The following is a 9,439-nucleotide window of genomic DNA, read 5'->3' on the forward strand; positions in this document are numbered from 1 at the left end:
CGATGAACATTGGGGTACACGTGTCTCTTTCCCTTCTGGTTTCCTCAGTGTGTATGCCCAGCAGTGGGATTGCTGGATCATAAGGCAGTTCTATTTCCAGTTTTTTAAGGAATCTCCACACTGTTCTCCATAGTGGCTGTACTAGTTTGCATTCCCAACAACAGTGTAAGAGGGTTCCCTTTTCTCCACACCCTCTACAGCATTTATTGTTTGTAGACTTTTGGATTGCAGCCATTCTGACTGGCATGAAATGGTACCTCATAGTGGTGTTGATTTGCATTTCTCTGATAATGAGTGATGTTGAGCCATCTGTTTGTTAGCCATCTGTTTGTTAGCCATCTGTATGTCTTCTTTGGAGAAATGTCTATTTAATTCTTTGGCCCATTTTTTGATTGGGTCGTTTATTTTTCTGGAGTTGAGCTGTAGGAGTTGCTTGTATATTTTTGAGATTAGTTGTTTGTCCGTTGCTTCATTTGCTATTATTTTCTCCCATTCTGAAGGCTGCCTTTTCACCTTGCTAATAGTTTCCTTTGTTGTGCAGAAGCTTTTAAGTTTAATTAGGTCCCATTTGTTTATTTTTGCTTTTATTTCCAATATTCTGGGAGGTGGGTCATAGAGGATCCTGCTGTGATGTATGTCAGAGAGTGGAAAACTAGAAACTTCTGGGCCAGCACATATAAGAGACTTCAGAGCTCCAGAAATGGATTCCGGTAAGTGGCCTAACATAAGCTACTGACAAGATCAAGGACACAGTGGTAACAGCAGGGCAGGGCAAGAGCCACCAGAGAGCCTCACCGGGGGCTCAAGGCTTGAGCTCTTGCCTGCCTGGCACTTTCTCCCTGTGAGACCATTCCTAAGCATGGAGCTTCCTGAAAACCCATAAAGTCCACACCAGCCTGTCTTCAAGGTCATGTGTTGTTCTAGGAAGCTGTCATTGGCCATTACTCAGGAGGCCTGGTTGGGGAGCATTTTTGCCCTTTTTCGTCAACCAGGGGATTTTCGGTTGTTAATATTCCTGAGTCAGCTGCCCCTCCCACAGACACCTCAGGGGGCAGGAGGCTGAGCCAGTGCCCTCTGTGGACTCAAGGACTAGCATCTTGCCAACACACACAGCTCCTCCTATGCAGCCCCGGGCAACTTCAGGCTGTGGCCTGGCAGAATCTCCTGAAAAAAGGAAGCATGCAACACAGGACCCCTGGGGTGAGGACAAGCACAGGCATAAGAGGGCTCCAGGAGCGTAGGGAGCACCTGCCACCGGCACCATGACACGGGCTGGAGCTCTCCTGCTGCTCTGCGCTCCCCAAGGGTTCTGACACCTTCCCAGGGCAGGATTGAGCATGTCGGGAGTGGGAAGGGAATAGGGTGTTCTGATGAGTGCCTTATAGGGAGGGTCCCCATATCTTTCTGTTTCAGAGTTTGATGACCTCTGTCCAGCCTTGAGGGACACTGTTGACCTGTACATATCGGGAAGCCATGAGGCCTATGTTGAACAAGTTGAAAAGTATAACCAAAACTCTGATGTACTGGAAACTGCCAATACACTAAAGAGCTGTACTGATGAGAAGTTGACACCACAGGATAAGCAGGATACTCTCAATGTGCTGGTGGGTCAGGCTGTGTGTGGATGTGCCTGTGGGGCCTGTATGTGGGCAAGGCTGTCAGGGGTCTGCTCAGGGCATTGGGAAGTGGGGGGCATTATTTCCTCTCCACCCTGGCCCTTCCCCAGGAACCTGGGAGCAAAAAGATCCTCATGAATGAGGAGGTAGAGAGGATGTGGCCGATACCCACAGTGTGGGAAAGGATCCTGCAGGAAAACTCAGTCCAGCCCTGGAGTTCTTGAGCTGGCCCTGACTGCTCAGCTCTGCCTGGTCACAGGCCTGGGACCCTCCAGGCCCTCCTGACTCTGTGGCACCACCTGCCTTTGAAGTTAGGGCCTCAGCTCTGGCCTCCCTGACTCCCGCCTCTCCAGCACAGGAACTTGACTCTGCTGCAATCCATTCACATTGAGTCCTTCCCTTCTCCAAACATCAGTTCTTTCCTTTAGTCCCTTAACCCTACTAAACCCCACATTTCTCCTTGTTCCCTGGACATCAAATGGCCATTCCTGCCACACATCCCCCAAGAGGCAGCTGCTTCCAAACTGCCCTCCTGCCCTCCCCAGGCCTGAGATGCTCAGAGTCAAGAGTCAGGATCAGTCCTCTCTCTGCTGCCCTAGAGGTGGTGGGAATAAGCTGCTGTTTCAGTTCTAAGCATCCAAGGGCCAGAGGGAGGAAGCAGACAGGGATCATCCCAGGAGTCACTCCAGAGCTCTGTCAGGTGGTCCTCAGCAGTGTCCCCCATTCTATCCCAGAAGACTGCCCTCAGGCCTCCAGGGAAACCCCACAATCTCTGTTCTATTGAAGGAAAACTCCCTGGGGCATATCCACCTTTACCTGCTCACATCCAGAAGCCTCCCTCCAAAAAAGCCTGCAGGCCCCTCCCCTGTGCAGCTTCACATCTCATCCAACCCTGAGGCCCCACAAGATTTCTGCACCTCCTCTTACATAATAAAATATACTCAAGTTCTCTCTGCTGATGAAGCTGTTCCTTCCAAGAACCCAAGGAAGCCACTCGCCTGATAGCTAAGTAGTGTTAATAACCTGCCACATCCAGGTGTCTGATTATAGAGGATTCCAGCAATAAAAAGCCTTGCAATTCACAGTAAAGTGCTTACTCACTGGAGATTTGGCTTTGGTTGTTTGTGTGGGGGTGGGGGGACACGGCCGCAGTGGAAACCACCAGTGTGCCTTCCCACTGCAGCTGGATTTCAGTGCTGTCAGAGGCTTCTCCACAAATTCAGTACATGAGGGTAGGGTTGGTGATCATTATATCAGTCAGAGTGTCTGATCACTTAGGTCATGAGCATCACTGAGGGGGTAGGAGTAATCATCCTTGTCTTACAAGGGAGAATCTGAGGCTCGGAGGAGGTAAAGCATCTGCTGAAGAGACACAGCTTCCCCCACTCGTCCATGCTGGGGAGACGAGCTCAGCTAACTCACCCTGTGACTGTGCACATATTACAGTCCTTCTTTGGGCTTCTGGTTCCTATTTACAAAATCTAGCTACCTCCAGTCTCCAAGGCTGAGGTGAGACCAAAGGAAAATAATGAGTGAGAAGGGGCCCCTATACTAAACGCCTGACATGAGAGGAAGAACAACAGGTCAAGGTCCACACGCTAAACTCCGTCACTCCTTAGGCCTGTTTATCCCAAATCCAAACCCCAAGTTGTGGACTCAGTTGCTTCCACATAAACACACTAAGTTGGGTCTCAAACTCAGAGTGGACATCCAGGGGCCTGGGGCTTCTTACTCCTCCTGTTTCTCTGCTGCCTGCACATGAAACTGGCCCCATGCTCACACTGTCTCATTCCTCTTCACCTGACCTTCCTAAGAGCTTCTTCCCACCCGACAGCTCCCCTCCAGAAAAGAGTCTGCTAGGCTTATCCCACAGGACTGGGTCTAGGTCAGGGAATCTCTAAGGTCCTCACGGTGAGGAGGCTTAGGACAGGTCCTGAAGGTGATCCAGAGCTGCTGCTTCTCCCTGTGGAGGGGGCCCTGAGGCACATGGGGGAGGTCTCCTTGCCCAGAGTGACACCGGTCCCTTGCCTCTGCCCACCACTCCACCCCTACCAGGGTCTGGCTAGGGGCTCTTCTAAGATGGAGACCTGCCTCTGTGGGAGCTAAGGTGAGCAGGTGTGAGCAGGTTCTGGGGCAGGGACCCTTCTCATTAGCTGACACAGGATGTATATTCCATCCCACCTCCACCCAACTGATATAAAAGCTCCAGGCCTTCTGAAAGGACATTTGCCCTCAGATGAGTTAGCTGCTTCTTACAATGTCTTCAATATAGACTCACCCTGCTCTGCAGTGACCATACAGGTGTGACAGGGACCCATCCAAAGATGCAGCAGAAATGGGTGAAGGGGAGTTGGTCCTCCTGGGAGGGACAGTCTGTCTTCTGGCTCTTGCTCAGCTGCACAGAGCTCCCTGGGGCTGCTGGGGAGACACCTCCATATTGCCCACTGCTCCCTCCCCTCTCCCTGCCTTCCTCCAAATTACAGCACCTCCGCTGGATCATAGAAAAAGCAAGAGAGTTCCAGAAAAACATCTATTTCTGCTTTATTGACTATGCCAAAGCCTTTGACTCTGTGGATCACAATAAACTGTGGAAAATTCTGAAAGAGATGGGAATACCAGACCACCTGATCTGCCTCTTGAGAAATTTGTATGCAGGTCAGGCAGCAACAGTTAGAACTGGACATGGAACAACAGACTGGTTCCAAATAGGAAAAGGAGTTCGTCAAGGCTGTATATTGTCACCCTGCTTATTTAACTTATATGCAGAGTACATCATGAGAAACGCTGGACTGGAAGAAACACAAGCTGGAATCAAGATTGCTGGGAGAAATATCAATAACCTCAGATATGCAGATAACACCACCCTTATGGGAGAAAGTGAAGAGGAACTCAAAAGCCTCTTGATGAAAGTGAAAGTGGAGAGTGAAAAAGTTGGCTTAAAGCTCAACATTCAGAAAACAAAGATCATGGCATCCGGTCCCACCACTTCATGGGAAATAGATGGGGAAACAGTGGAAACAGTGTCAGACTTTATTTTTCTGGGCTCCAAAATCACTACAGATGGTGACTGCAGCCATGAAATTAAAAGACGTTTATTCCTTGGAAGGAAAGTTATGACCAACCTGGATAGCATATTCAAAAGCAGAGACATTACTTTGCCAACAAAGGTTCGTCTAGTCAAGGCTATGGTTTTTCCTGTGGTCATGTATGGATGTGAGAGTTGGACTGTGAAGAAGGCTGAGCGCCGAAGAATTGATGCTTTTGAACTGTGGTGTTGGAGAAGACTCTTGAGAGTCCCTTGGACTGCAAGGAGATCCAGCCAGTCCATTCTGAAGGAGATCAGCCCTGGGATTTCTTTGGAAGGAATGATGCTAAAGCTGAAACTCCAGTACTTTGGCCACTTCATGTGAAGAGCTGACTCATTGGAAAAGACTCTGATGCTGGGAGGGATTGGGGGCAGGAGGAGAAGGGGATGACAGAGGACGAGATGGCTGGATGGCATCACTGACTCGATGGATGTGAGTCTGAATGAACTCCGGGAGTTGGTGATGGACAAGGAGGCCTGGTGTGCTGCGATTCATGGGGTCACAAAGAGTCGGACACGACTGAGCGACTGATCTGATCTATCTAATCTGGGGTTAGTAGAAAAGGCAGCATCTTATTTCTCCCAAATCCTTTTCTGTCTGATATTGAAACCTCAGAGAGGTGGGAAGGTAAATGTCAAAAACTTGTGGCATTTGATCTCTGATTCTCACATGAATCTCCCTCTGAGATCATAGAAGCCCCACCTCGCTGCCACCTAAGCCAACCTGAGTTCACCTGCAGCTGTGGGATAATCCCCCACTGCAGACACTCCCCTCTTCAAACATCTGCATCTCCCCTACCTGCTTGGTGGATTTCTCCAGCACCTGGGATCTTGCTGAACCACCGGCAGGCTCAGTTGAAAGTGTGGGGATTCATGCCCACAGGGCAACCCTCAGACACTACAGACCCCAGCTTCCTTGACTGCTGGTGGGTCTCCTCAGAGGTGAGCTCCACACTCTCTCTCAAGGCACCCAATGGCGTAGGGCCCCACCTGCCCACTTCCTTGGCCTTTCTCACTTTGGTGTTCACTGTCCTTAGTTTCTCTCTTAAGCACCTGATATCAGCTCCCTAATTACCTACCTGCCCCCAAGTTCCTATGTATGGGTCTCCTTTGTTGGGAACACAAAGTCTTCTAGTGTCCTATGTCCATCTGCCTGATCAGGAAGGACAAGAATTCAAGAGGAGGATGCTCAGTGAAGGCAGCAGGAGGAAGGCAGAGGGATACCATAGTTGACGCTTCAGAGGCATCGCCACCCTACACAGAGAACAGGAACCTGGGTTGGGGAGGAAGGTGCTCTCGACCATTTATTTCTCTATGGACCTGGCACTGAGGGATTCAAACTGTCCTGACAGTGTGCTGAGGGTGCACCCTGATCCCAGCCCATAGGAATCCATGGAGGAGTCCAGGCAGAAGCACACATTGCCCCACTGATCAAGTCCTGGTGCCAGATACTCAGAGAGAGATGGGAGCAAGCTCTGGGTGCCAGGACAGAGGCAACAGGATTGAGATAAGTCTCCAACAAGGAAAATTCCAAAACTGAGCAATACGAGACAACAATAATGCAATAAAAAGCTGCATGGATACATGCGCTGCTTCATTGTTACCATTTAACCTGTTAATTTCTATTCAATTTCTTTTTCAAAATATTGTGTAACACTGACTACTCTTCTAAAGCTATGACATACCTACCCTCATCCTTAGGCTAGCCATGCTCATGGACTCAGAATACAGGATACCCATCCAGGGCTTGAAAACCAGGCACCTGAAGGGGTTCACATAGTAGGGTCAGATGTTCTATGTGCCCCAAGAGGGTACCCAAGGAAGGCACACAGTTCAGCGGATCCTGAGGGGTGTTCAGCACAGGAAAGAGTTGACAGAAACACAACTTCTACTCTGAAGGCTACCATAGAAAACACATGGATGTATTTGTCATGTCCATTCCCAGATTACTGAGATAACTGCAAGCTCACTACTTGGATAGACAAACAGGCCTCACTTGTAAAGCCTGAAGAGCTGCACACAGGCCCATGTATGTGGGCAGCCGGGGCACAGAAACCAGCATGGTCAACACAGCACAGCCAGGTGAAGAGGCCCTGCTGATGACAGCAGGACAAGCCCAGATTCACATCATCACTGCTTCCACCACAAAGCCAGCTCTGAGCAGACACACAGGACTGATCCAGACTCAGGAGCATCTTCCACACTAAATCCATGTGGGGAGAGCCCATCCTACACTGTTTCAGGTGAGGTGTGGAAGGAAGAATAAGAAAATCACAGTAATGCCTACATGGCTTTGGTCTAGTTGTCCAGGAGAAAAAAATTAAAGCAATGCCCAAGATTATTGAGGCAAGTCAGAACTAAGAGCAACCCTAATGGGACTTCTGTGCTGGTCCAGGTTAATAATCCACCTTCAAATGGGACACAGGTTGATCCCTGGTCTGCGAACTTGATGATATACACCATGGGGCCAATAAAACCTATTTGCCACACTAGAGAGAAGCCTGTGGGCCACAATGAAACCCCACAAGCTGCCACAGCAAAGATCCCGCATGCCACAACCCAAAGAGCTAAAAATAAATACATAGATAATTAGACAGATTTTTTAAGGGGGGGGGAGGGGAGAGAAACCCTGAAAAAGGCCAAAGGGAGTAAGTCAATGCAGGATGCAGACTGGTGATCAAAGTCTAGGTAGACTTTGCACAACAGTGTGATATGGTGCACAGATGCGTGGTGTGAAATGTGCTCACTGCATAAGCACGGGCCTAGAAAATATTCTACCTCTAAACTGACTGCTTTGGAGTAGAAAATAAAATGTCAAAAATAAATTTCTCTTTCTCCTCTCCTTCTCAGAATGCCATGAGGAAAGAAAGACAGTAGTGGGATTTAGGAGTATGACCCCACAATAACAGAGAAAACAGTATAAACTTACCCCCAGATGATGGAATATAACACATCCTCAGAGCAGAGAAAGCACAGAAAGACGTGGTGACTCCAGGCAGAGAAAGACATGGATCATAAATCAGACAGAACCCATTTTTCCTACACAATTCCAAAAAGCGCTGGGCTTCAGAGGCACTGGGAAGTGCAGTTGTTATTGGTGTTCAGTCACTCAGGCTTCCCTGTCCTTCACCATCTCCCAGAGCTTGCTCAAACTCATGTCCATTGAGTCAGTGACACCATCCAACGATCTCGTCCTCTGTCATCCCCTTCTCCTCCTGCCTTCAATCTTTCCCAGTATCAGGGTCTTTTCTAAACAGTATAAACTTATCCCCAGATGATGGAGTATAGCACATTCTCAGAGCAAAAAAAGCACAGAAAGACATGGTGACTCTAGGCAGAGAAAGACATGTGTAATAAACCAGAGCCCATTTTTCCTACGTAATTCCAAAGAGTTTTAGGCTTCAGAGGCACTGGGCAGTGTAGTGGGTAACGGTAAATAAAGTTGCACAGCTGAAAAGAGGCATTAGTGTGAAACTTCTATGTGGAATCATTGAATTCTCTAATCTCACTTCCCCGCCTCTTTCATTCACAGAACATTTGCACTCAGGTCTACATCCCCCAAGAGGAAGTAAGAGAACCAGTGCGATGTAATAGTTAAGAATAGGGACCCTGGAGTTACACTTCATGGTTCAAAACTGATTTCATTTGAAATATAAGTAATTTGAATGGCATCACTGCAATCTAGAAGATAACACAGAAGTGCCTTCAAATTTTTAAAGCAAGTTTAGAATTTCATCCCTAGGAACTTCAAATATGTAAGAATCCAAAAAATTCACCTTTCTTGTATGAGTAAGCAGACCCAGGCCAAGTTCAGTAACATGTAGAGACTAAAAGAAAAAATGAGTGATCATCTTTCCTGGTGAAGAAAAAAAAAAGTTTTATAATACTAAACAGCTATTTGTGATTATTTTTAAAAAGCTGGACAAAATGGGAATAAAAGAGGTCTTTGTAAGCATGATAGTCATTTAAAAACAAAACACACAAAAACAACATATTTGATGGTGAAATGTTACAAGCACTGCATTTAAAATAAGAAACAGGGTAATGATGTTTGAATCACTACTTCTACTAAACACTGTACTATATTTACTAAGTAATACAGTAAGACAAGAGAGTCTGCTATCAGTGAAGTAGAAAATAGCTTAAGAATTAAGAATATCAAACTTCCCTGGTATTCCAGGGGTTGGGAGTCTCCCTGCCAATGCACGGAGATTCAGGGGTGATCCCTGGGCTGCAAAAATTCCACATACTGTGGACAACTAAGCTCGTGTGCCACAACAACTGATCCCAAACTCCAGAGCCCACAAGCCACAGCTAATGGCCCATGCGCCACAACTACTGAAGCCCACACACCCTACAACTGACATAAAAATTAATGGTGAAAGATTGAATGCCTTCCTCTGAAAATTAAGAAGGGAAAGATGTCCACTTTCATGATTTTTCTGGAACATTTTACTAGCAGTTCTGACCAGTGAAGCAAAAGAGTAAGAAAGAAATACACACTGAAAAGGAGGAGGTGAAAGTGTATGTAAAATATCAAAACACATAGAAAAGAAATTGAAAAAAATCAACATTCATTAAGCCTTTCAGTACAACAGTAGTAAAAGAAAACTTCCTCAATCTAATAAAAAGCATCAAAAATAACCAGGAAGACTTCAGCTAACACTGCATTTAATGATCAAAGACTGAATTTTTCCTCTTAAGATTAAGGATAAGGCAAAAAGACCTATCCTTTCTA

The sequence above is a fragment of the Bos mutus genome, chromosome 18 (assembly GCF_027580195.1).
Source record: "Bos mutus isolate GX-2022 chromosome 18, NWIPB_WYAK_1.1, whole genome shotgun sequence".
NCBI lineage: Eukaryota > Metazoa > Chordata > Mammalia > Artiodactyla > Bovidae > Bos > Bos mutus.